Source organism: Anomaloglossus baeobatrachus, chromosome 9 (assembly GCF_048569485.1).
Source record: "Anomaloglossus baeobatrachus isolate aAnoBae1 chromosome 9, aAnoBae1.hap1, whole genome shotgun sequence".
In the NCBI taxonomy this organism is placed as follows: domain Eukaryota; kingdom Metazoa; phylum Chordata; class Amphibia; order Anura; family Aromobatidae; genus Anomaloglossus; species Anomaloglossus baeobatrachus.
The window spans coordinates 91386554-91413327 of NC_134361.1; the positions used below are offsets into that span (position 1 = coordinate 91386554).

The 26774-nt window shown below is 47.8% G+C and overlaps 1 long non-coding RNA gene across 1 annotated transcript in view; it reads left to right on the plus strand.

Moving 5' to 3' along the window:
* The first annotated feature begins 969 nt into the window (after positions 1-969).
* Positions 970-26774, plus strand: part of LOC142251256 (uncharacterized) — a 32363-nt gene continuing 6558 nt past the window's right edge. The window contains exon 1 of the long non-coding RNA XR_012725300.1: positions 970-1011. This is a non-coding gene — a long non-coding RNA (uncharacterized LOC142251256). The remainder of the gene's footprint in view (positions 1012-26774) is intronic.

Below are 26774 nucleotides of genomic sequence, written 5' to 3' on the forward strand. Positions count from 1 at the left end.
TATACACCACATCTGTGACACAGCCCATGGGTCACAGTGGGGTGTGTGAGTCAAATACAAGGAGTAAAGAAAAAACTCCACAGGGGTGGGAGCCAGGACAGTGATGTTGAAAAATAATAATAATCAGAGTGGGACAAGGTACATTCCAATCAGCAAAAAAACATTGCACATAACCCCACTCCAACTGTAATTAACTTATTATAATATTGCCATATACAAGGTTTCAAGTGTAAGTCCCTACGGGATCTATCGCACCTATGCAGCTACATATATCAGTAAGTCAAAGTGGGTATTTCCCTAGTATGGTGCATAGGATACATCTATACATACCGAGATAAGATGGAGCGATTACACCGTGCACGGTCCAGGCCCGACGCGCGTTTCGTGTCCTTTGTCAAGGGCCACCACGTGTGTGGTGTATACAATTTTTAATGTTTTTTTATATTGCATATGTCAAACAATTTTGTGTTGGACATTTAACTACTTTTATGTGTGTTTTTGGACACATAAAGTTTAAATAATGTGCAGGAGTATGTCCCTTCGTTAGGAAATCCGATAATATGGTGGATTCATTATGTATGCACAACAGCTGAAGTGTAAGATGAGGATGTTGTCCCCTGTGTGTTCTGTGAATTATCTATATATATAATTGCCTTATTCTGTCTGTCTGTCTGTCTGTCATGCTTCAAAATTGTGTCACGGTGACAGTGTCACGGTGACAGTGTCACCGTGACACTGTCACCGTGACATGTCCTTACGGTGACACAAAGCTGATTGGCCGCTGGGTTCGCCATGGCCCCGCCCCCCCACACGGATTGGCCTCTCGCCCCGGCTGCGCCCCCACACGGATTGGCCAGCCGCTCGCCCAGGCTCTGCCCCCCCCCACAGATTGGCCTCTCGCCCACGCCACGCCCCGCCCCCCTCACGCAATAGACGTTAGCTCTCCCCCCCTCCCCCCCCCCCCCCCCCGCATTGCCCGAACTGTCACGGTCACGGACCCACGAATCCCAGGTGAGTACTGTACTCCCCCCCCCTTTTCCCCCTCCCCAACGGGAGCCCACATCAGCGTACGCCGCCGCCGTATGCTGGTGTCGGCTCCCGTGCGAGCGGGGGACGTGTTGCGCTGGTAACCATGATTGCATAGTTACCAGTAAATGAAGGTCCTGCAGCGGCGCGACTTCCACACGCACAAACATAACAGCACACACACACGCATACACACACATCAGATCGCACTCACTCTCACAAACACCTCACACACAATTCACACACACATCGCATCCACATACTCACAGCATCCGGCGATATCGCTTGCTTCTCGGCCTCGATACTGTGCTGTTGTGATCTTCCAGGACCTGACGGAGGATCACATGGCCAGAGGCATGTGGTATGTCCGGATGTTGTGAGTATCAGCGCGTATGTGCGATATCGTCAGTGTCTGTGTGTGTGAGTGGATGCGATCGGGTGTGTGTGAGTGGATGCGATCGGGTGTGTGTGAGTGGATGCGATCGGGTGTGTGTGAGTGGATGCGATCGGGTGTGTGTGAGTGGATGCGATCGGGTGTGTGTGAGTGGATGCGATCGGGTGTGTGTGAGTGGATGCGATCCGGTGTGTGTGAGTGGATGCGAGGGGCTGAGGCTGGGGACAGAGAGGGGCTGAGGCTGGGGACAGAGAGGGGCTGAGGCTGGGGACAGAGAGGGGCTGAGGCTGGGAACAGAGAGGGGCTGAGGCTGGGGACAGAGAGGGGCTGAGGCTGGGGACAGAGAGGGGCTGAGGCTGGGAACAGAGAGGGGCTGAGGCTGGGGACAGAGAGGGGCTGAGGCTGGGGACAGAGAGGGGCTGAGGCTGGGGACAGAGAGGGGCTGAGGCTGGGGACAGAGAGGGGCTGAGGCTGGGGACAGAGAGGGGCTGAGGCTGGGGACAGAGAGGGGCTGAGGCTGGGGACAGAGAGGGGCTGAGGCTGGGGACAGAGAGGGGCTGAGGCTGGGGACAGAGAGGGGCTGAGGCTGGGGACAGAGAGGGGCTGAGGCTGGGGACAGAGAGGGGCTGAGGCTGGGGACAGAGAGGGGCTGAGGCTGGGAACAGAGAGGGGCTGAGGCTGGGGACAGAGAGGGGCTGAGGCTGGGGACAGAGAGGGGCTGAGGCTGGGGACAGAGAGGGGCTGAGGCTGGGGACAGAGAGGGGCTGAAGCTGAGGACAGAGAGGGGCTGAGGCTGGGGACAGAGAGGGGCTGAGGCTGGGAACAGAGAGGGGCTGAGGCTGGGGACAGAGAGGGGCTGAGGCTGGGGACAGAGAGGGGCTGAGGCTGGGGACAGAGAGGGGCTGATGCTGGTGCAGCATGGGGGATGGATTACAATGGGGAGTGCGCAGCATGGAGGATGGAGCACGTTTGGGAGTGCGCAGCATGGCGGATGGAGCACGTTTGGGAGTGCGCAGCATGGCGGATGGAGCACGTTTGGGAGTGCGCAGCATGGCGGATGGAGCACGTTTGGGAGTGCGCAGCATGGCGGATGGAGCACGTTTGGGAGTACGCAGCATGGCGGATGGAGCACGTTTGGGAGTGCGCAGCATGGCGGATGGAGCACGTTTCGGAGTGCGCAGCATGGCGGATGGAGCACGTTTGGGAGTGCGCAGCATGGCGGATGGAGCACGTTTGGGAGTGCGCAGCATGGCGGATGGAGCACGTTTGGGAGTGCGCAGCATGGCGGATGGAGCACGTTTGGGAGTGCGCAGCATGGCGGATGGAGCACGTTTGGGAGTGCGCAGCAGGCGGATGGAGCACGTTTGGGAGTGCGCAGCATGGCGGATGGAGCACGTTTGGGAGTGCGCAGCATGGCGGATGGAGCACGTTTGGGAGTGCGAAGCATGGCGGATGGAGCACGAAGTGCACAACACACCACACACACACACACACACACACTGGGAACCACAAACAACTGCCCTACACAGACACCTACACACACAGACAACGCTGCACACACACAACACCCAACACACAAACACCGCGGCACACACAAATATACGCACATACCGCACAACACACACATTGCACAAAACATACCTCCCCCCAAAACACACCACACACACACAAACCGCGCAACACACAACGCTACACACACACAGCGCTCCACAAACAACGCAACACACATACAACACCGCTCTCACCCCCGTCACACCCAGACAACACCCAAAACATGTACAGCGCCTACACAAACACTTGGTAACTACACACAACATATATATATATATATATATATATATATATATATATATATATATATATATATATATATATATATATATATATATATATATATATATATATATATATATATATATATAACAAAAATCATACATGAACTACACAATACGTAAATTCTAGAATACCCGATGCGTAGAATCGGGCCACCTTCTAGTATACTATATATGTTCCTTATACTCTAGAGTCTGGGCAGATCTACCATCTGTTCTAGAGCCTTGGCAAGTCTTCCATCTGCTCCAGAACCAGGGTAGGCTTTCCATCTACTTTAGAGCCCAGGCAGGTCTTCCATTTTCTCTACAGCTTTGGCATGTTTTCCATTTTCAATAGAGCCTGGGCAGGCCTTCCATTTGTTTTAGATCCTAGGCAGGTCTTCTATCTGTTGTAGAGTCTGGGCAGACCTTCCATCTCTTCTTGAGCCTGGGCAGGTCTTCCATCTGTTTTAGAGCCTAGGCAGGTCTTCCATCTGTTCTAGAGCCTAGGCAGGTCTTCTATCTGTTATAGAGCCTGGGCAGGCCTTCCATCTAGAATAAAGCCTGAGCAGGTCTTCCATCTGCTCTAGAATCTGGGCAGGTATACATCTGCTCTAGAGCCTAGGCAGGTCTTCCATCTGTTCTATAGTCTGGCAGCTTTTCCATCTGCTCTAGAGCCTGAGCAGGACTGCCAACTGCTCTAGAATTTGGACAGATCTTCCATCTGCTCTAGAGCCTGGGCAGGTCTTCCGAGTTCAAAAATACAGTTATCACTTTATGCCAAGTAGAATAATATTCATAACACAGCACCTACAATATAATTTGTACAATATCTGTGGTACACTGTAGAGGTATATACTGATAAAAATATTTCAGCATATTTCCTGAAGAGCCCATAGACTTTAATCCCTTCCAGACACTTTTGTTTTTTCCTTCTTGTCTTGCAGGAGCAATACATTTTTTCATTGTCATTAGCTGTAAGAGGACTTATTTTTTTGCAGGATGAATAATAATTTGAATTACAATATTCACCTTAAAATACAATTGTAAATAGGGTAAAAAATACGTTTATTGTATTTTTTTTTGTTTTTCCATTGATGAAGCTTTGTGAGTAACTGTTGTTTGTCGTTTTTTTTTTGGACCATTTTGAGGTACGCATGGCGTTTTTATCTCACCTTTTCGGAAGGCAGGGCATCCAAAGAAAACTACAATTCTTGCTTTTTTTTTTTTAACGGTGATCTCTGTGCAGGATAAACATCTGGATATTTCCATGCATTGATGCCTAAGGTGCTTTTTTGTAATGAGATTTAGGAAGTGATATCAACTATTTTTTATAGATCTATTTAGTTTTTTGTTTTACTATTTTTGCGAGAGACAATCTTCATAAAAGAATCCTCTTTTTTGTTGTCATAATGTGAGAGCCATAACATTCGTACTTTTCTTGTTCCATAGCTTTATGGGGGGGGGGTGTTATTTCTATAACTAACTGCATTTTTTCGTCTTATTTTTTGAAATACAAATTTTGATCAATTTTTATTATAATTTTATTTGTGATAAATAAATTCACCCTAAAAACTCTGTTATGGCAATAATTTCATATGTTTTAACAGTGTTCACAGTATAATAGATAATGTAATGGTTTTAAAGTACAGGTATTTATGGATACACCATTATCCAACAGATGAGTATTATTTTAAACCATTTATTATTGGTAAAACTTGGATTTGTGTATTTTTTCTTTTTTTTTACAGTTAAAAATATATTTTTTAAAATTTGCAATTAGTCCAATGAACGGACTTGTAATCCTTTCATAGTTTAGATAATACGAGTACTCTGCACTACTTATGTGCATTTTCCCAGTTTGTCAATATTATATTGACAGATACCTATGAAACCCACAGCTCTGACTGGATATAATAGGCTTTTTCTATATGGCAGATCCAGAGGTTATGGACATATTCACACTAGGTGTCAATCAAACATTTTTTTGTGCGTAAACTACAGTACCCGCTAAATCAATTTCTGAAATCTCATGCACACTCTGCTTTTTTGTGCATGTGTGTTTTTGGATCCATAACTGAAGAACATATGAAGTTAACTCCAGCACTCAAGAGACATAGACAAAAGGGGAATTGAATTTTCAATTTTTTATTTTCTGCAAAAAGGTGCACCTCAACCTATACAAAATGACGTTTCGGCTTCTGAGAAGCCTTCATCAGGGTTTTGTCTAAACAAAAAAGAAAAAATCTGAATATACAAATCTACAAACACCAAAAATGTGAAAATAAAAATAAATTACATATTTACAAAAATTACAGTATTATTATAGGCGTATTGCTCTCCTATCCCCTGCATCCCCCTCACTTACCTCATATATGGTATGATATGATTTTGCTATATACCAGCAGTTATCAGTCATCACTGGTCTCTATTGGCCCTCAGCCTTGGTGTATTTTCTCCTTATATGATTTCTTCTATATTTATGTGCTTTACTATGACTAATGACCACATTAATTTATTACCATTCGTAGATCTGACTCTGCATTCTTGGGCACCTTACCTGCACCACAGATGCGCTGAGTACTGTCTGATATTGCAGATCCCCTTTCCAATATCCTTAACGCTTTATATGTATGTTCACTTTACGCTTGTACTTACCTGTAATATATAATACTGTAATTTTTGCAAATATGTCATTTTATTTTCACACTTTTGGTGTTTGTAGATTTGTATATTCAGATCTTTTCTTTTTTGTTTAGGCAAAACCCTGATGAAGGCTTCTCAGAAGCCAAAACTGTGCTTTGCATGGATTGAGGTGCATCCTTTTGCAGAAAATCAAAAATAAAAAATTGAAAATTCAATTGATCGTTTGTCTATGTCTCTTGAGTGCTGGAGTTAGGGGTACTTTGCACGTTGCAACATCGCTAGCATGGGCTAGCGATGCCGAGCGCGATAGCACCCGCCCCCGTCACACATGCGATATCTTGTGACAGCTCCCGTAGAGAACATTATCTCTACGGCAGCTTCACACGCACTTACCTGCCCTGCGCCGTCGCTCTGGCCAGCGATCCGCCTCCTTCCTAAGGGGGCGGGTCGTGCGGCGTCACAGCGATATCACACGGCAGGTGGCCAATAGAAGCGGAGGGGCGGAGATGAGCGGGACGAAAACATCCCGCCCACCTCCTTCCTTCCGCATAGCCGGTGGAGGAAGGTAATGAGATGTTCCTCGCTCCTGCGGCTTCACACACAGCGATGTGTGCTGCCGCAGGAACGAGGAACAACATCGTATCTCCTATTGGTGCGACATCATGAAAATGACCGACGCTACACAGATCACCGATTTTCGCCGCTTTTGCGATCGTTTATCGGCACATCTAGGCTTTACACGTTGCGACGTCGTTACCGGCGCCAGATGTGCGTCACTTTCGATTTAACCCCGACGATATTGCAGTAGCGATGTCGCAGCGTGCAAAGTACCCCTTACTCTTTATATGACAATACTTTTCTCCATGAACATTCCCTAAATTTGTTGACCCTATTCTTTATACTAACTAAGGAACAGTCGACTCATCTCTCCATCCTCCTTAAATACCATTTTTTTAGTTTGATAAGACGCACCAGATTATAAGATGCACTCCAAATTCAGAGCAAAAAAGGTGAAAAAAAATGGGGTCCGTCTTGTAATCTGTAGCTGTCTTACCAGAGGGAGCAGTAGCGGTGGTGGAGGAGTCACAGGAGGCAGGGGCAGTAGGTGTCCTAGAAATTGTAGGCTGTGCTGGGGCCGCGGCGGAGGCTGGGGCCGCGACGGAGGCTCGGGCTGCCGTGCTGGTGCAGCTTCTGCGGTTGTGGCAGCTGTGCGCAGAGAGTGCTTCAAAGAAATGGCACCCAAGTCAGCGCGCAGATTGAGCTCTAGGCTCAATGACAAGCCGAGACCTCATCTGCGCAAGCGTCACCTCCAGGCGCCATTTTCCTGAAATCCACTGGAGGGAGATCAATGGGGCGGAGGCGGCACCTGCGCAGATGAGAGCTTGAGCCGACAGATCCATCTGCGCACGTGCCGACTTTGGGTGGCATTTTTTGAAGTCACCGCTAGACCCGCAGCACCAGTCCAATCGCAGGAGACAACGGACAGCAGCCCCAGCCGCCGGAGACACTGCACAGCCGCTGCAGCCGCTGAAGACCCCTCACAGCCGCTGCAGACACCACGCAGCCGCCTCAGCCCCTGCACAGCATTCTCCCAGCCTCTTGCGACCCCTCTCCACCACCCCGGTAATCTACATTTAGGTTATAAGACGCACCCCTCATTTTCCTCCCAAATGTTTGGGAGGAAAACTACATTTTATAATCCGAAAAATACGGTAAATCATTTTTATGGATTCAAGGCAACATTACAAATAGGTATCAAAACATTTATTACTGGAGCCTTGTTATGCAGCATGTCAATTGTTTCAGCATTTTTCCAGCACTTTTGCACAACCTAGAAAAAGCGTTAACTCTTCCTTCACCCCTCCTCCCCCCTTCAATAATGCATGTAAAATGCAGCATATTTATGCGCCAAGAGGAATGTTTAGGCTGCTTTCACTCCTCCGGTTTTAGCAGAGCCGGCCAATCCGGCTCTAAAACCTATGCAACGGATGCGGCGACAAAACTGCATCCTTTGCATAAGTTTTTGACATGCGTCCCATCCGTTTTTTGCCGCTTGCGGCACGCTACTGAGCATGCGCAATGGAAAAAAACGCATGCGGCGTCCATAGGCATGCATTGCAAATCGCGCCGCATCGGCCGGATGCGTTTTTTTTGCCGGACAAAAAAACGTGCCAGGCAATGTTCCATCTGGTTGCCGCATTGGCTAAATCTGCCGCATGCGGCAAAAACCGGACCGAACGCAAGCCCATGCGGCACAATCCGGCACTAATGAAAGTCTATGCAAAAAAACCGCAACCGGCGGCAAAAAAAAACCGGTTGCGGTTTTTCTGCAAAGTGCCGGATTGTGCCGCACAGGAAAAAACGGATGTGTGAAAGCAGCCTTAGGGTTCAGGGGAAAAAATCTGCAAAAATGACGCATGTGAACATACATTAAGGTGCTGGGATTGGAGCTGATTTCGGTTTTTATCAGCTGTGTGATGTAGTTGGCTGCCGCTGGGGGTGGCAGGTGTACAATATTAATGATCATAAATCTACATCCCATTATTGGCCCGAGAACTTTCTGGCTTCTTATCTTATTAAATAGATAATGTGCTGAACAGATATCTTCTTTTTGTTTAACCTGCTGTGAAGTTTAAGAGACTTCTAAGGACTAATATGCAGAGTATAATTAAAGGAAGAGTGACTATTTGTGTCTGTACATGACAGAGAGATGGACTTTCATTTTACGGCTATGAAGTCTTTGGTTAATGGCAGACACAATGGACACTGGGAGGTTTCAGCACCTATGGTGCTGGCAGAATACAGTTGAAAAGGAAGTGCCCACTCAAAAATGCATAGCAAGTCACATGAGAATCAAGACATATTAGACTGTAATGTGGTACAAATGACGGTATGTGGACAAAACGCAGTTTTATCTTTTGTGCGGTGTGATAGCAGCCAACCTATGCTTTTCTACAAGTTATATTACAAAAAAAAGGTAGACTTTAATTGCTCATTTCTGAAATGTAGAATCAATTATATGAAATATAGAATGAATTGTGCAAACTATAGCGGTATGAAGGCCGCCACATGAGACCCCCACCGCTGAGCTGGAATAGGGACCTGCTTTGGATCCCTTGGGCTTGCCTTGTAGTGGCTGCTGCAGGAAAAATGCTTTAATGTACTGGAGCTTCTCCCATTACACAAGTTCTCAGACCTTTCCACAGAGATCTCATATACCTGAATGAGACTGCTAGTCAGGTCTTAACTCAGGGAAGCAGCCAATACCAGAAAATCTAATTCCCATATCTATTGCTCTAAAGGAACCTATCATCATCATCACCATGGCGGTGCTAAAATTAAATAAATACTCATATAATGGACCATAGCTGCTACTGTATGCTGCCAGTATCCTCATCTAGTGTCCTCTTAATAGGGGGCATAAAGTGACCACTGCAGCTAATCAGCAGTCAGTGATTGGCTGCAGTGGTTACTTTCTGAGCAAATATATAATTTTAAGAAATCAAATTATGCTGAGGACATACAGAGTGGATTCACACAGTGGCTGACTCATACTTTTGAACTAGGCTTGGAAAAATCCATGAGTTTACAGCCAATACAACCCTTTTGAGTCGCCAAAATTTTATACTGATTTTTTTTGCCAGATGTAATAACAGGAATGGTGCTTTAAACTAATAATAATAATAATAATAATAATATTTTTTTCTTTTTTTAAAAGTTTGTATATGTTTAGATTATCTTTGAATGACAAAAAAGACAGTTGCACTCTGAAATGCTAAGGTATGAAAACCATGAATGTAAGAATATTGATATGCATTACTGCTAAAGGAAATCTAGGAAAAAAATTGAGCTGTTTAGATACAAAAATGGCTATTTTTATATCTGCCCAGTAGCCACGTCAGGGTATCTCGTATATTGGGAACCTACTCTATTTTGAAGCCTCTCTCTGGGTTTAGAAACCTCCATGTGTATGGGCGAGTAGGGACTTGCTGTAGAGAATAAAATCATCTGTGGCTAGTGGGAGAGTGCCGTCAGTCTTTTTTGTCTAGATTAATGATTTGTGTAGATTAATGGGGGTCATGCCTTCTGACCGTTCACCCCTCCCCCATTAGCCACAGGTGATTTTATTCTCTATAGCAGGTTCCTACTTGCCCATACACAGGAGGTTTTTTAAACCCAGAGAGAGGCTTCAGTTCAGTGTAGGCTCCCAGTATATGAGATATGCCTTGATATGGCTACTGGGCAGATATGAAAATGGCCATTTTTATATGTTAAATATCTCAATTTTCTTAGATTTCCTTTAGCAGTAATGCATGTCTACATTCTTACAGTCATGGTTTTGATACTTTAGTATTTCAGAATGCATCTGTCTTTTTGTCATTTTATGTCATGTTCAGTTATGCACCTGTTCAAACTGCAGTTTTGGTCATCAGTCTTTTTGTCTTGATTAATACGGTAGGGGTAATACCTTCTGACTGTGCACCCCTCCCCCACTAGCCACATGTGATTTTATCCTATATAGCAGGTTCCTACTAGCCCATACACAGGAGGTTTTTTTAAACCCAGAGAGAGGCTTCAGTTCAGTTTAGGTACCCAGTATACAAGGTATGACTTGACGTGGCTACTGGGCAAATATGAAAATGGCCATTCTTGTATGCTAAATTTCTCAATTTTTTTCTTAGATTTCCTTTAGCAGTAATGCATGGCTATATCCTTACATTCATGGTTTTCACGTTTTAGCATTTCAGAGTGCATGTCTTTTTTCGCCACTTTATGTCGTGTTCACATTACAATGTTGGGAGTGCCATCAGTCTTTTTTTGTCTAAATTAACAGTAATTCATGAATTTGGCGTTAGAATTGGGTTTTTTTTCCCCATATCAGTGCAATTGCTTTTACACCTCTTTTCATTTTCTTTTTTTCTCCCTCAGTAAGTGATTTTGCTGAGGGATTATGTCCATGGTGGTTTGTGTTGCATCACACATTTATAATTTAGTGTAAAAGCCGCCTCTAGTATATATAGAGTATTATATCAGTTCTAAGCACGGCATCATGGCACAGATATAGAACTAACTCCTGAAAAGCTACTTTGAAATGCTGCAATGAATTTACATTGCCGCGGTCCTGTACTACACACTGTAGGTTATTTTATGGCTGGGTTGTCATTAGGCAAACATAAACCTGTACATTAATTAGTTTTCTGAAGTCTGTAAGATTTGTGTAATGAAACATTTATATAATCACTAGACCATTCTTCTCCTCCACAGTATCATTAAAATAACATGCTTCATGGGAAAAATTGGTGAGATCATAATTAGCCCCCAAGCAAGAATGAGAGAACAGTAACTAACGAGCAAATGCTTTACATTCATTGCCAGCAAAACAAAGCATTTTCCTCCATGTGACTTTTATCATAGTTTAATATCGCCATCAAGTGGTAAGATAACAGAATGCAGCTTAGGTTTCTGTAACCGTTACTCCTCTAATGCATATATATATAATATAGTGAAAAGTATATGGGTATTAAATTAGATTAGTGTGTTCAGCATTCTTATGTTACATTTATTGCTAACGTGGACAGAAAACGATGGTGGGAACTTATAATGGGGGAAAATATTAACGTCAGTTTTGCTGTATTGCCATTTTTTGCTCAAAATTTAAGAGTGTTGCACAGGTTTGATAAATATGGCCAATCTTTAGATACACACTTCTTTCTATAGTTGATTTTTCACTTCTTACAAAAACATACCCATCCAACTAGAGCGAGTTTGATACTTTTTTATAAAGCTGCAATTCAACAATATGGCATACAACTTAATTGCATAAGTAATCACACCCAGATCACACCCACTTTTTTAAAAGTGAGGTAAAAGGCTAAAAGTTGTTAATCAAGCTGTTCAAAATGCCTTAATACATTGTATGCTACGTGTGCTGTTTCCCCTTTCTTATTTATCAGGCAAAACTGTACTTTTAATAGCTGCTTTATCTGTTATTTCAGTAAACTCCCACTCAAATCATGTATCAAATCAAATCATACCAAGCAAAGCCGCTGCTAAAACTCCAGCATAGTGCAATGTAGACAGTGGCAGGTTTTTGCTACCTTATCTGAGACCAGCACGATGTAGGCAAAGAGGCCCTGAGTTCAATGATGTATCATATCTTAGATTAGCGGCTGCAGCAGTTCTGACACAGTGAAAGATTTTAGATTTTGCATGTAGCAGTGCTGGGAGAGCTGCCCCCACCCACACCAGCTTTCAGTGGAACTTTCCATAGACAGGAGCTGCTAATCACAGAGGGGAGTGGACTACAACTTACAGACTGCTGAGACCCACTAATGATAAAGATAAGAGGCTAAGGCTACTTTCACACCTCCGGCTTTTGCAATTCGGCACAATCCGGCACTTTGCAGGAAAACCGCAACCGTTTTTTTTTGCTGCCGGTTGCGTTTTTCCTGCATAGACTTTAATTAGTGCCGCATTGTGCCGCATGGGCTTGCGTTCGGTCCGGTTTTTGCCGCATGCGGCAGATTTAGCCGATGTGGCGGCCGGATGGAACGTTCCCTGCAACGTTTTTTGCTCCGGCAAAAAAAACCGCATCGCGCCGCATCCGGCCGATGCGGCGCTTTTCCCAATGCATCCGGCCGCCGCATGCGGTTTTTGCCACTGCGCATGGTCAGTAGCATGCCGCAAGCGGCAAAAACCGGACCGGCCGCATTTAAAAAACTTATGCAAAGGATGCGGTGTTTTCACCGCATCCGTTGCATAGGCTTCACAGCCGGATTGAGCCGCACGGCTCAAACCGGATGTGTGAAAGTAGCCTTAAGCTAAACAAAAAAAGACTATGAGATAACAGACACAGGGCTGAATTCTCTATTTTAACACTTGCAACATGCTGTCTTCAGGTTACATTGCAGATACCTGTTGACAGAGTCCCTTTAAACCTCCAAAATATTTAATTTTAATAACTTATTTTAGAGATAAAAGATACTTATCTTAGGGATAGTCTCTGTTTTTAAAGAACCAAAAAACTACTTAAACTCTTTCCTGCTACAGACAATTTTTATTTTTAGATGTGCTAGCACTTGTACCGTTACCATCAAATGACACCACAGCAGGAAGAGATGTGTCAGCACCACCAGCACCTAAAAAAATGAGTATTAAGTGTTGTAGAGATACAGCTCACTTGGCGGCACTTGAGTTAGGCACGGGAGGCGACTTTAAATAAAACATCTAAGCAGCTCTATTGAAGGGAACCTATCAGGTCTATTATGCCATCCAAGCCAGCAGCATTCACATTTGCATGTCTAAATTCTCTATCTAGCCACCCCTGTATAACATCATTCTCTAAAATCAATATGTAAAAAAGGCATTTATTACCTCCGTTCTCTTATGCAAATCAGGACTTGTCTAGTTGAAGGGGCGTTGCTTAGAGAATAATGTTATACACGGCTTGTTAGGAAGGGAATTTTGATTTGCAAATGTGAATGCTGCTGGTTTTGATGGCATAAGGAACCTGACAGGATCCCAGGATCCCTTTAAAGCTCCATAAATTGAGCCACAAACAAGTAAATAAATGGCCATTCTATGCAGGACTAAAGAATACACAGTCCTAACAAAGATAATACAATGTGAGTTCAGCACACATGTCCAAACATGAAGACTTCACAAAGGAGGTTTTCTTACCTCCACACACAGCCAGCTAATGAATCCACCTGGACTTATGTCCATCATGCCACCCCGTGGTAGGGATATGGGAGCAGCCAGTCTCTGACTGCTCGTAAATCTGGCCCTTATCAGCCTTATTAACCATCTCAGCACTAAATGTACTGGAGCTAGCTACCAGGCTTATATCACAGAGGATAACCACCTATGGGATACATATCTCCCCCCATATCTTAAATACCTCCCTCTGCTCAAAGCCGGGGGGCTTGGCACCTTCCACCATCAGACAGTGATCTTTTGACACAGCGTCATCATTGCCATGTAGATTCCTGGGCCTATGCTCCACATGTAAGTAAAAGTTCTGGAGTGCTAAGCACCATCTGATTACTCAGCATTATTTCCTATATTTTCATGCATCCATCTCACTGGGGCATGATCTGACACTAACATAAATCTTTTGTCTAAAAGGTAGTATCTTAGAGCGTCCTACGCCCACTTGATGGCTAAACACTCCTTCTCCACAATGGAGTTATTCTTCTTGGAGGAAAACAGTTGCCTGCTCAGGTACATTGCTGGGTGCGTGTTCTTCGTCAATCACTTCTTGAGACAAAGCAGCACCTAGTCCGACCTCTGAAGTGTCCGTCTGGACCACTGACTCGCCCACCCCAGGGCTATGGGACACCCGGTGCCGGGCCGGACTAGTCCGGTGGTAGTCAGTGGTGGCTGGGCCCGGCTCCGTGGCCCTGGTGGGTGTCAGTTGAATATGTGGCTGATGAGTTAGAGTTAATGTTCGTGACGCCACCTGTGGTATGCGGCTATTAAGCCGCCGCTGTTATGGGAGAACTCCGGGGTGATGTTATGACAGCTATGATGGTACTGCTCCCCACAGGTGGAGCGATGCCCCGGGATACCGTTGGTGCCCGTGAAAGTCTATGGTGTTGTGTGGCTAACACGGTGCAGGGCCGACAGGCGAGGAAAGAACCAGGCACAAACAACAGTCTCTTTACCTTTTCCTCTTTTACTCTGGGAACAGTCCAGTCCTGGGAGACCGTTACAGGTGGTGATGGGGATCCGGTCGGCCTGGAAGTACTTGGGATGATCTTTCTGGCCAGCTGAGTATGAGGCCTACTCCTGTACTTTGCTTTGTGATGATAGGACCCTGCTTCTCTGAATCCAGCAATGGCCCTCTTTGCTGCTGGGACCGATGGCACGTCCCTTCTTTCTGTAGGTGGCTGCGCAGACCCTCTCTCTGGTGCTTCTCCGCTGGAGTCCACACCGGGCCCTGATGCTGCAGCTGTACCTTGGATCTTTCTGGGCCAGGGGCTTGCAGCTCTCCTGCCCTTCGGACTCGGCTACCAGGGACGGATTTTATACCCTGGCAACCACAGACTCCGATGTCTGAGTCTCTCTGCTGCCTCTCAGCTATTCCTGCTTCTCTGGGCCAAGCTGCTCCAGCTCTAGGCCCCAGATTCACAGGACAGCTCACTCTGCGTCTGTTCACTTTCACTACTCCCTTCAGACTGACTCCACTTCCTCCCTCTGGTCAGGTAGAGGAAGGCTCCCTGGAATTCCAGGTTCAGAGCTCCCCCTGCTGGCCGGAGGGAGAACTGTGTTGGGTGTTAAACCTGCTGGCCAATGGATCTCCCAATTACCTCCAGGCTCAGCATTAACCCTTTGGGAGGGCAATGCTGTTGTGGCGACCAGGTCCTAGGGCGCCACACTCCCCCTTAGTTAAATTCAGTACTCCCGGACTGTGGAAACAAAACATAACATGTCATACATTTCATCCCAATATGGGAGGCACATTCTCTTTAACGTTACAAATTCAAACAGTACTATAAGAGTCCAGTGTGGCTCCCTGCCGGGTGTCCATTACACTGCTCCATGGGGGACCCGCCGCGATAAAACCCCCAACGTAGGCTCTTGGCGTGCGTCAGAGCATTGATGACCCCACTCTATGCACGCCGGACGGGTTTTTCTTCAGGGGTGTCGAGCACACTGGTGCTAACTATGAACAATTTAGGTGTTGGCCACCCATAGTCCAGTGGCCCAATTGTCCATTTTCACAATCAAAGAAAAAGAAAAACATTTTGTACACAACATTACAGACATTTCGCATAACTATTTACATTCCAATAAATACTCTTTCTTTCTCCTTTATACATTTGATTCCCTATACCTTAGAGGGGGTTGTCCCCGAGTGCTGCGTTGGGACCTGCGTAGCTCTGGTGTTTGTCCCTGACTACTTAGTGTGTCTCCTATCTCAGCACTACCGGTAGGCCTAACCCCAATAGGTATGCATGATGATCGCCCATGTGGTCTAAGAGTCGCCAAGGGTATGACAGGTTCACCACTGACAAGGGGTTGATCCTCCTGTTCCACTGCTGGCGTGTCACCTCGTGTCGGGGCAGACGGTTCTTTGGGTGAATCCGGAACCTGTTCTGTTTCTGGCTCGACCAACTGTGGGAACGTCAGGACCGGTACCACTACGGCACCATTTATGCGGGTCCAAGTCTTGGGGAATTTGCCGAGGATTGTTTGTATCATCTCTTCCCCCTCTTCTTGAACTTCCTCCACTTCCTTTTGAACTTTGCACCGCTCAGGGCACGTCTTCAGGCGGTCTCGGGAAATTGCTTGGCAGGTCTTGCCTTCATCTTTGCTTATGAGGCATACCTTACTATTGTCAAAGTTGGAGGGGATAATGGTGTAGGGCTCGTTTTCCCACTGATCATCCAACTTATGCGTCTTCCGCTTCTTCTTGAGGACTTGTTCTCCAGGTGCTAAGGGAGTTGCTGGGGCTGTTTGATTGTAATGCTGTTCTTGTCTCGTTCTTGCTTGAGACAGGCTCCTTTCCACGCACTCCTGGACCTTACGGTACCGCTGCTGCCGTTCTGCATCCCAATCCTCTATTTCTTGAACCGCCTCAGGCGACACAGTCCCCATCTCAAAGTCTACAGGCAACTTGCCTGGTCTGGCTCGCATCAGGTAAGCGGGGCTGCAGTTGGTCGAAGTCACTGGGATGTGGTTGTACAGGTCTACCAGATCTGGCAACTTTTCTGGCCATTGGTTCCTCTCTTCCAGCGGTAGGGTCTTCAGCATATCAATAACCACATGGTTCATTTTCTCGCACAGTCCATTGGTCTGGGGGTGGTACGGTGTGGTTCGAATTTTCTTACAACCGTACATGTTACAGAACTCTTGGAACACTTCAGCCTCGAATGCAGGACCCTGATCCGTCAGTACCCTTTCCGGATAGCCGTGCGGTCGACAAAAGGATGCCTGGAACGCTCTAGCTGCCGTCCTGGCTGTCTGGTCCTTCACAGGCACTACTACCAGGAAACGAGAGTAATGGTCCACAATGGTGAGGGCGTACACATAGCCTGACCGACTTGGTGTCAACTTCACGTGGTCCAGGGCCACCAACTCCAGGGGCTGCTTCGTGACAATTGGCTGTAGGGGAGACCTTTGGCTGGCATCATCTTTCCGCCTCAAGTTACACGGGCCACAGTCTCGGCACCATTTCTCGATCATCTTTCTCATGTGCACCCAGTAGAACCGATCACGGAGTAAGGCCTCCAACTTCTTCCACCCGAAGTGTCCTGCGTTATCATGATACGCTGCTAGGACCATTGGAGCATCCCTCTGCGGAACCACTATCTGCCAGACAAGTTCATTTGTTCGATAGTTGACATATCTCTTGCAGAGCTTGCCTTGGTAGGTGAACAGTCGTCCCCTCTCCTTCCACAGCTGCTGGGCTTCCTCTGGAGCGTCTGGGCCAAGATGGGTCTCAGCTTGCGCTAGCTTCTCTTTGACCAATCGCACGGCCGGGTCACCATTCTGTGTTTCTTCCCAATTATGGTGGAGTAATGGGTTAACCGAGACCTCGTGTTGGCTCGAGCGCTTCACTCCCACAGCATGCTCACACTGGGAAACACCCTGATGATGGAAAGCCGGTAACTCTATCTCTTCGAGTTCATCCAGGTCTTCTCCAGATTCGGGTAAGTGAGGCATTCTGGACAGCGCATCAGCATTGTTATTCTTCTTGCCAGCCCGATACTTGATGGTAAAGTCAAAGTTAGACAGCCGGGCCATCCACCGCTGTTCCAACGCACCTAACTTGGCTGTTGCCAGGTGTGTCAACGGATTGTTGTCCGTGAAGATGGTGAACTTGGCCGACGCCAGATAGTGCTTGAAGCGTTCAGTCACTGCCCAAACAATAGCGAGGAACTCCAGCTTGAAGGAACTGTAGTTTTCTGGATTCCTTTCTGTGGGCCGAAGCTTCCTACTGGCGTACGCTATCACCTTCTCTCTGCCTCCCTGCACCTGGGACAACACGGCTCCCAGGCCCACGTTGCTGGCGTCTGTATACAGTACAAACGGCTGGCTGTAGTCAGGGTAGGCCAGAATTTCTTCTCCCGTGAGAGCCCCTTTCAGCTGGACAAAGGATGTTTCTAGTTGGCTGCTCCATTCAAAGGGAGGGCTCTGCTTCTTAGCCTGCTTTGGCTGGCCCACCAGGAGATCTTGAAGGGGCGCTGCTATCTTGGTGAAACCATCAATGAACCTTCGGTAGTAGCCCACCAGCCCAAGGAACTGCCGCACCTCCTTTACCGTGGTGGGTCTTGGCCAGTCCTTGATTACGGTGACTTTCTCCGGATCAGGTGCCACACCTTCTGCGCTGACCACATGACCCAGGTACTGTACCTTTGGCTTCAAGAGGTGACATTTGGACGGCTTGATCTTCAGGCCATATTTTGACAAAGACTCAAACACTTCTGCTAAGTGCTTCAGGTGGTCTTCATAAGTCTTGGAGTAGACTATGACGTCATCCAGGTACAACAGCACGGTTTCGAAGTTGTGGTGGCCCAAGCAGCACTCCATCAACCGTTGGAATGTCCCTGGGGCGTTGCAGAGCCCGAATGGCATACAGTTGAACTCGCAGAGGCCCATTGGCGTCGTGAATGCAGTCTTCTCCTTGTCCGCCTCTGCCACGGGAACCTGCCAATACCCACTGGTGAGATCCAAGGTGGAGAAATAGTTAGCTGACTTTAAGGCTGTTAGTGACTCCTCTATTCTGGGTAGTGGATAAGCATCTTTATGTGTAATGCGGTTAATTTGCCTGTAATCTACACACATTCTCATTGTACCATCTTTTTTCTTTACGAGCACTAGTGGAGCTGCCCAGGGGCTACAACTATCTCTGATAACCCCAGCCTCCTTCATTTCCCGTAACATTTCTTTGGCACGCTGATACTGTGCGGGGGGTACAGGGCGGTATCTCTCTTTAACGGGAGGATGATCACCCGTGGGGATTTGATGTTTAACCCCTTTCACCTGCCCAAAATCTAGGGGGTGTTTGCTGAAGACCCGCTCGTACTCCTGTACCACCCGGTAAACCCCATGCTTTTGGTGTGAGGGGGTGGAGTCGGTGCCCACATGTAAGTTTTGGCACCAGTCTTCCAGCTGCCCCTTGGAGCCATTGTCTTCCGCCTGGTCGGACGGGATCAAGGGTTCCACTGCTTTGATGGTGTTGTTGCTGACAGTGTACAGTTTTGCTACAGTGGCGTACCGGGGCAATTTGGCTTCCTCCTCCCCACAATTCAGGACACGGATGGGCACTCTCCCCTTGCGGACGTCTGCTACCCCTCTGGCTATCAGGACTCCAGGCCTGCTGTCTGAATACACCGGTTCTACCAAGGCATGGTAATCCTGACCCTTGAGGCCTATTGCTGCCCGACACCATATCAACATTTCACTTCTTGGGGGTATTGCAATGGGGAGGGGGTCACTTACCCTCACACTGCCAATTTCTCCTCCGGCCAGCTCTACCTGCTGCCTCCTCATCAGGGCTCTGATCTCCCTCTGTAGGGCACGCTGCTGCCCGGAGCTGGCAGTTTCAGACGCCTGTTGCAACAAAATTATCACTTCGGCAACACAATTTTCTATCACATTTGTACCAATGGTTACCAATGGGTCAGATTCTTTGCGATCAATATCTACAATTATCATCCCCTGACACGGCAATTCTACCCGCCCCACTTTAATGGTTACTTCTTTGTACCCAATTTGAGGTAAGGGCTGACCATTACTGGCCACAATTGTTAAATCATCATCTGGGCCATGGTCAATGTCTGAATCAGCCCAATATCTTTTGTACAGTTTGTAGGGGATGGTTGTTACCTGGGACCCCGTATCCAGGAGGGCATTCAAAGGGATCCCATCCAGCACAATAGGAAGGACCGGTCGTCCTCCCACATACTTGCTGCGGCTGGGTGTTGAGCCGGGCTTCCTTACACCTGGGGGTCGGCTCCTGGCCCCAGGCTCGGCCCATTTAAAGGACAGTATCGTGCAATGTGGCCCGCCTGGCTGCAGCGGCGGCAGATCGGTTGTCCCGTTGAATCATACCGGTCTGTGTCTCTGCCTCGGGTCGGCGGAACCCTCCTCTGTCGCATCCATGGGACGTCATCTGGGCTGGAGGCCAACTCGATTCTTGCAGGCGATGGGGTCACTTGTAGAGACTGCACGGTCTTGGCAAGGGCAGCCACAGTCTTGGTCAGCTCCTGGACCTGCTGTCTGAGCTCTGCAGTGGGATCCTTATCCAGGGACTGCGCCTCAGCCCCTGCAGTGGCTCGTGTTGCAGGCACCACCCCGGGGTACGTGATAGCAAGAGGCCGGAGGGGTACTGGGTCATTCGGTGTAGATTCTCTCAGTACCCGGATGGCCTGGTCCTTAAACTTTGCAAAGTCCAGAGCAGGGTTCTGCAGGACCATGATACGCAGCTGGGTCCTGTGGGCATCTGACAGGAGCCCCTCTATGAACTGCTCGGTTAGGAGTTTGTGTTCCTCACGTACACTCTCTGGGTCCACTTGTTTAACCGCTTTCAGGGCCTCCTGCAGGTTTAAGGCATAGTCCCTTATGCTGTCTGTGGCCCGCTGCTTGCACCCAAAGAATCTCATCTTTATCTCTGCTGCGGTGCGGGTGTCAAAAGTACTCTTTAGCTTGGCCAGTATCTGGGTTACTGTCCCTTTATCTGTATCAGGCCAGGACTTCACTTCACGCTGGGCTGCGCCGGCTAGCTGTCCCATTAATATGCCCACCTTCTGGCTCTCAGTCAGCGGATACACCCGGAACAAGCTGTGCAGGCTTTCTCTGAAGTCGCTCAAGGTATGGGACTCCCCGGAGTACTGCGGCAGCCATTCTGCTCCCGGTATGTACGGCATGGTGATCGGCATTACCGGCGCTACAGCGGGGGCTGGGGCGACGGCGACAGGGATCGCTTCGGCTGGTGCTGCGGCGTCTCGGGCTATGGCAGCCACCTGCCCTCCCTCTGCGTCGGACATCTTCCTCCCCCTTAGTGAACCTTACCAGGCTCCGTTCACTTTTCAAATTTCCTTCTGGGTCGCGCGGGGTTAACAGCGCTCTGCTCTGATGGCGCGCTCCCTTCGCGCTCTTTGTCAGGCACGCCCCCCTTCTTCCTGCGCTCAGTGAGGCTAATGGCGGCGGCAGTTTTCAAACAGTGAAACACGCAGTAATACAGTCTTTAAAGCGCAATTCTTCAGGCGCACAGTACCCGGTGTGACCGGGCACGAAATCCTGTTCGTGACGCCAAAAGTTGACTCGCCCACCCCAGGGCTATGGGACACCCGGTGCCGGGCCGGACTAGTCCGGTGGTAGTCAGTGGTGGCTGGGCCCGGCTCCGTGGCCCTGGTGGGTGTCAGTTGAATATGTGGCTGATGAGTTAGAGTTAATGTTCGTGACGCCACCTGTGGTATGCGGCTATTAAGCCGCCGCTGTTATGGGAGAACTCCGGGGTGATGTTATGACAGCTATGATGGTACTGCTCCCCACAGGTGGAGCGATGCCCCGGGATACCGTTGGTGCCCGTGAAAGTCTATGGTGTTGTGTGGCTAACACGGTGCAGGGCCGACAGGCGAGGAAAGAACCAGGCACAAACAACAGTCTCTTTACCTTTTCCTCTTTTACTCTGGGAACAGTCCAGTCCTGGGAGACCGTTACAGGTGGTGATGGGGATCCGGTCGGCCTGGAAGTACTTGGGATGATCTTTCTGGCCAGCTGAGTATGAGGCCTACTCCTGTACTTTGCTTTGTGATGATAGGACCCTGCTTCTCTGAATCCAGCAATGGCCCTCTTTGCTGCTGGGACCGATGGCACGTCCCTTCTTTCTGTAGGTGGCTGCGCAGACCCTCTCTCTGGTGCTTCTCCGCTGGAGTCCACACCGGGCCCTGATGCTGCAGCTGTACCTTGGATCTTTCTGGGCCAGGGGCTTGCAGCTCTCCTGCCCTTCGGACTCGGCTACCAGGGACGGATTTTATACCCTGGCAACCACAGACTCCGATGTCTGAGTCTCTCTGCTGCCTCTCAGCTATTCCTGCTTCTCTGGGCCAAGCTGCTCCAGCTCTAGGCCCCAGATTCACAGGACAGCTCACTCTGCGTCTGTTCACTTTCACTACTCCCTTCAGACTGACTCCACTTCCTCCCTCTGGTCAGGTAGAGGAAGGCTCCCTGGAATTCCAGGTTCAGAGCTCCCCCTGCTGGCCGGAGGGAGAACTGTGTTGGGTGTTAAACCTGCTGGCCAATGGATCTCCCAATTACCTCCAGGCTCAGCATTAACCCTTTGGGAGGGCAATGCTGTTGTGGCGACCAGGTCCTAGGGCGCCACACCACCAATGCCATATTGAAGTCTGGTGCCACTAACACAGATGGTTTACACAGGGCTAGCTTCAGTTCTTGGAAGGCTGTCTCTGCTTCTGGAGACCACTTGGGAATAGCTTACTTTGTGCCCTTAAGGAGGTCGGTCAGAGGTATGGCTAACATAGTGAAGTTCAAGATGACGCGCACAATACCCAGGAATGCCCTAACTTGTTTCTTCAAGAGTGGTTCTGCTCAGTTTTGCATAGCGCCCACCTTATTTACTTGGGGCTTGATCTCGCCCCTGCTCACGACTAAGTATCTAGCTTCTTCCATCCCAACATCACATTTCTTCAGGTTGATGAATGAAAAACCCTGCTTCAGTTTTTGCATCAAAAATCACCTGGACCTTATCCAGATGGCTTCCCCAAGCATGGCTGAAGATCACAATGTCACCAGGTAGACCACTTCAAATTTCTTGTGGGGTGCTAGGATTCGGTCCATGTCTGGAAGGTGACTGGAGTTCCTTGCAACCCAAATGGCATCCGGACATACTGGAAACAACTATCTAATGCTGAAAGTGCTGTCTTCTCCTTGGAATCTTTGGTGGGCAAATCTGCCAATACGCTTTTGTGAGGTAAAGGGTTGTAATGTAGCCCGAGTCTCTCAATGAGCTCCTAAGCATGGGGCATTGGATATGTGTCAAACTTGGAAACATCATTCAGTTTCCTGTAGTTGTTGCAGAACCACAATTCTCTATTTGCATTCAGCACCAAGACATTGGGACTGGACCACTCTTGAACTCCTCAGTCACTCCTAGGTCCAACATCCACTTACCCTTCCTCAATAATCCTCTCGGCGGGCCTTGTGAATCCACTATGGCTCCAAACTCACTGGGACATGAGATTCAGTGAGGATTTCATGTTTTATGACCTGAGTACTACCTGCCAGTTCTGAGAACAAGTTACTGTTTTGATTAAGTAATTCTTGGCACTGCTGCTTTTGGGCAGGTGACAGCATGTCTGTCACCTCGACAACTTATGTGTTGGCTTCGGACTAAGCCACCAAATACTGGGCGAGTGGAGGGACAGGAACAGACTAGGCATGTGATGGCAATGAGGGGAAGGACTCGTATATGAACATTAGGGGAGCTCAGGGACCAGACACAGGTTAGTGTCAGGAGGTGGCCCATTCCCAGCTTCCTATTGTCAGGGTCCTCCTCTCGTTTACCATCCTTGTTGATACCCGTGTATTTCGCCATGTGCTGAACAGTTGTTGGTACATGTGCATCTGTTACGTCGTGTGTCAGACACACATCAGTCCACATGTGACAGGTAATCCCCTAATGTTTATATGCGAGCCCTGCCCTTCGTTGCTATCATATGCCTAGTCTCTTACTGTCCCACCATTCACCCTGGACAATGACAAAAGCTGGTGAGTAAGCTAGACATCAACACTATGGTAATGACCCACAGGGGAAGGAGGACAAACAGGGGAAAATAAACAAAAGTATATGCAAACAAACTTCACTGATCAGCGAGACACCAAAGCTGCAGCCGACTAGGCTTCAAAACGTAGCACTGCAACAGCTAAGCTCCAGCAGCATAACACCAGCAGCTCCAAGAACACGTCCTCCCTTCATGGAGGTCACAAAAATTATGAAACTCTAATACTAGCATCAGGTGACTGATAATGGGACTATTTAAAGGAGATGGGAGTGGTCACAAAGCGGCTGCACCTGAGGGGAACTAACCAGGAGCTACTAGCAATTAAGATGTCATTAACCCATGCTGCACCACCATAAAGCAAAACACATTTACGTAAAATCACAGATCAGTGTGGAGATTCGGTCCCAGATTTGTCACAAGTCTGTCAAGCATGAGAGACACTTGTAACGTTACCTATCTTGCCATGGCTTGATTACGGGGACGTGATATACACCTGGTAGGGTTTACTTCTCCCTAGTTTGAGGATTTTATAACTAACTTTTCCCAACTTTTTGACCATTTCATGGGGGTCTTGCCACTTGGACAGAAATTTGTTTTCTACCTTGGGTACGAGCACTGGTAATCAATCTTCCGAGTTGAATTGTCTCACTCTTGCTGACTGATTGTACACACTTAACTGGGCCTCTTGCACCTGGAGGAGGTGCTCTCTCAAAATGGGCAGCACTTCAGCAATTATTTCTTGCATTTGAGCCACATGCTTCGATTACACTCTAGGGAGTAGCCTCTGCTTCCAAAATCTTTTTTGCTATATCCCCGAGTCCACGTAGGTGTGGGCCATTCAACAGCTCAAATGGGGAAAACCCTATAGAGGCCTGTGAGACTTGTCTGTTGGAGAATAACAGGTACAGCAGTAGACAGCCCGAGTCTCATCCATCTTTTTCCACAACCCAATCTTCTTTAGCATGGCTTTCAACGTTTTATTAAATTGTTTCATGAGTTCATCTGTCTGCGGGTGCTATACCAAAGTCCTGAGTTGTGTGACCTGTAAAGCTTTGTACAATAGGGTATACTGATGCCCTCTGGTGGATTTAACCAGGGATTCTACTACATCCATCGCTATGCAATCAAACGGGACCTCAATGTTGGGTAACAGCACTAAGGGGTTGCGAAAGTGAGCAACAGGGGCGGTTAGCCAGCAGGTGGGACAAGACCTAAAATAATTTGAAATCTTTTGGTGACAACCAGGCCAGTAGAACCATTGGAGGTTCCTGTGTTTTGTCTACCCCCAGTTGACCACTTAAGACATGAGTTTGGGCCATGTGTAGTACTCTTCAACTGTAGGTCACTGGTACCAACAACTGCTTTACAACTGCAACTCTCTGCTTGCTGACACAAAATAATAACTCCCTATTTATGGAATAAACAATATGGGTACCTGTTGTCGGCTCTGACTCTTGAGCAACCCCATTTAAAACAGTTACATTATCAAACGTCCCTTTAAGAGTTAGATCCCTGGGTTGGGCAGTACCAAAGTTACCTAGACTCCCTCAGCTCAGGAATATTGGCTCCAGGATGATTGGCCTATCCTTCATTGCCAACCAACACACAAAAGGGAAACCCCTCAGACTCAGGATGCGACAGGGTTTCTTTACAGGTGCCCAGGTTGTTGTCTGAGAAACCCGGCATTTCCCTTTTCACACACAAATCCAAAAACAAGGCAAAGTCCCACTCTATTATAACAGGGTGTAACAAGCCCTCGACTAGGCCAACTCCATAGAACTTAGTATCACAGTTTGACTTTATGTACATCTGGGCTATAGGGTAGTCATTACCATTTCTGTGGATACAGCGGATGCCCAAAATCTTCCCAGGAATCAGCTGGTGAGGAAGTGTGGCCCTTATTACGGTCTTCAAACTCCCTGAGTCCAACAGAGCAGTCATTGATTCCCCTTTCCTTGACACGGGAAATACCTGTGGCCCTTTGCTGGATTGAGAGTCAACACTGCAGTCAGAGTATACATGATTAAAGCAACGCCGACTCATCTTGCATTCCATTGGCTTGGCAAACATTGGCCAATGGGTGGCTATATGATCTAGGGCGTGACACCTCCAACAAATCACATTATTTACTGGGGCCTTCGGCAATAATCAGACACCTCTGAAGACCTTGGACGCCCCAAGTTGCGGCTCTAGTTTCTTTCTTTTGAGTGTCAGCCTCCCTTTCAGGAACCCCAGTATGGAGAAGCTACAGCCCCTTGTTTCCCCAAGGACCTATCAACCAACTGGTACTTTTCTACCATGCCCAGCCATCAGCATTCCAGGAATCTCCCTAAGCAACTCAGAACTGAATCGCCCTTGGAAGAGAGTGGATGAACCTGTCCATGATGACACTTTCCATCATTTTCGCTGGGGAGGAAGACTCCAGTTGCAAGCATTTCTGTACCAGATATAATAAGTCAAACATTTGGGATAGGGGAGATTTGTTACCACCATAGCACCAGCGATACACCCACAGCACCTTGACAGTTAATGGCTCTCCTAAGCATGCTAAGATCTCAATTTTTAACTTGCCATATTTTTTTGCATCCTGCAGAGCCAGGTCATAATCGGCCTTTGGCGGTTTCCCCGTTAGATATGGGGCCAGCATCTACTTTCTGGTAATTTTTCCGCCACTCTTTCGAAAACAGTCACAAATGCCTCAACATCATCAACCGGTGTCATCATTTGCATGGCTCTCCTTAGCGTCTTTTACACATGTGAATCATCACCTTGACTTGGGGGTGATGCGGCTTCCCTTGGGCAGAGCGTCTCAGCCAGGATCATCATCTGCTCCTGTTGTTGTTTTTTCTGCTGCTGCATCTGTTCTTGCTGCAGCCAAATCTGTTGCATCAGTAGAGTATTGGTTTCCTGCTGGGTATCTGTTACTGCTGCTATTGTTGTTGCTGTTGCTGCTCCTCTTCCTGATGCTGCTGCTGATGCTTTTGGAAATTACCCCGCAGCAGCTGCTTTGGTAGCTCATCGATTTTGTCTATTTTCACTCTGTTGTCTGTCATATGTGATACGTTTAATTGGCTTAACAACTTATTCCAAAAGTAGTGAAAAAATGAATGATATACAGTGGCATGTAAAGGTTTTGGCACCACT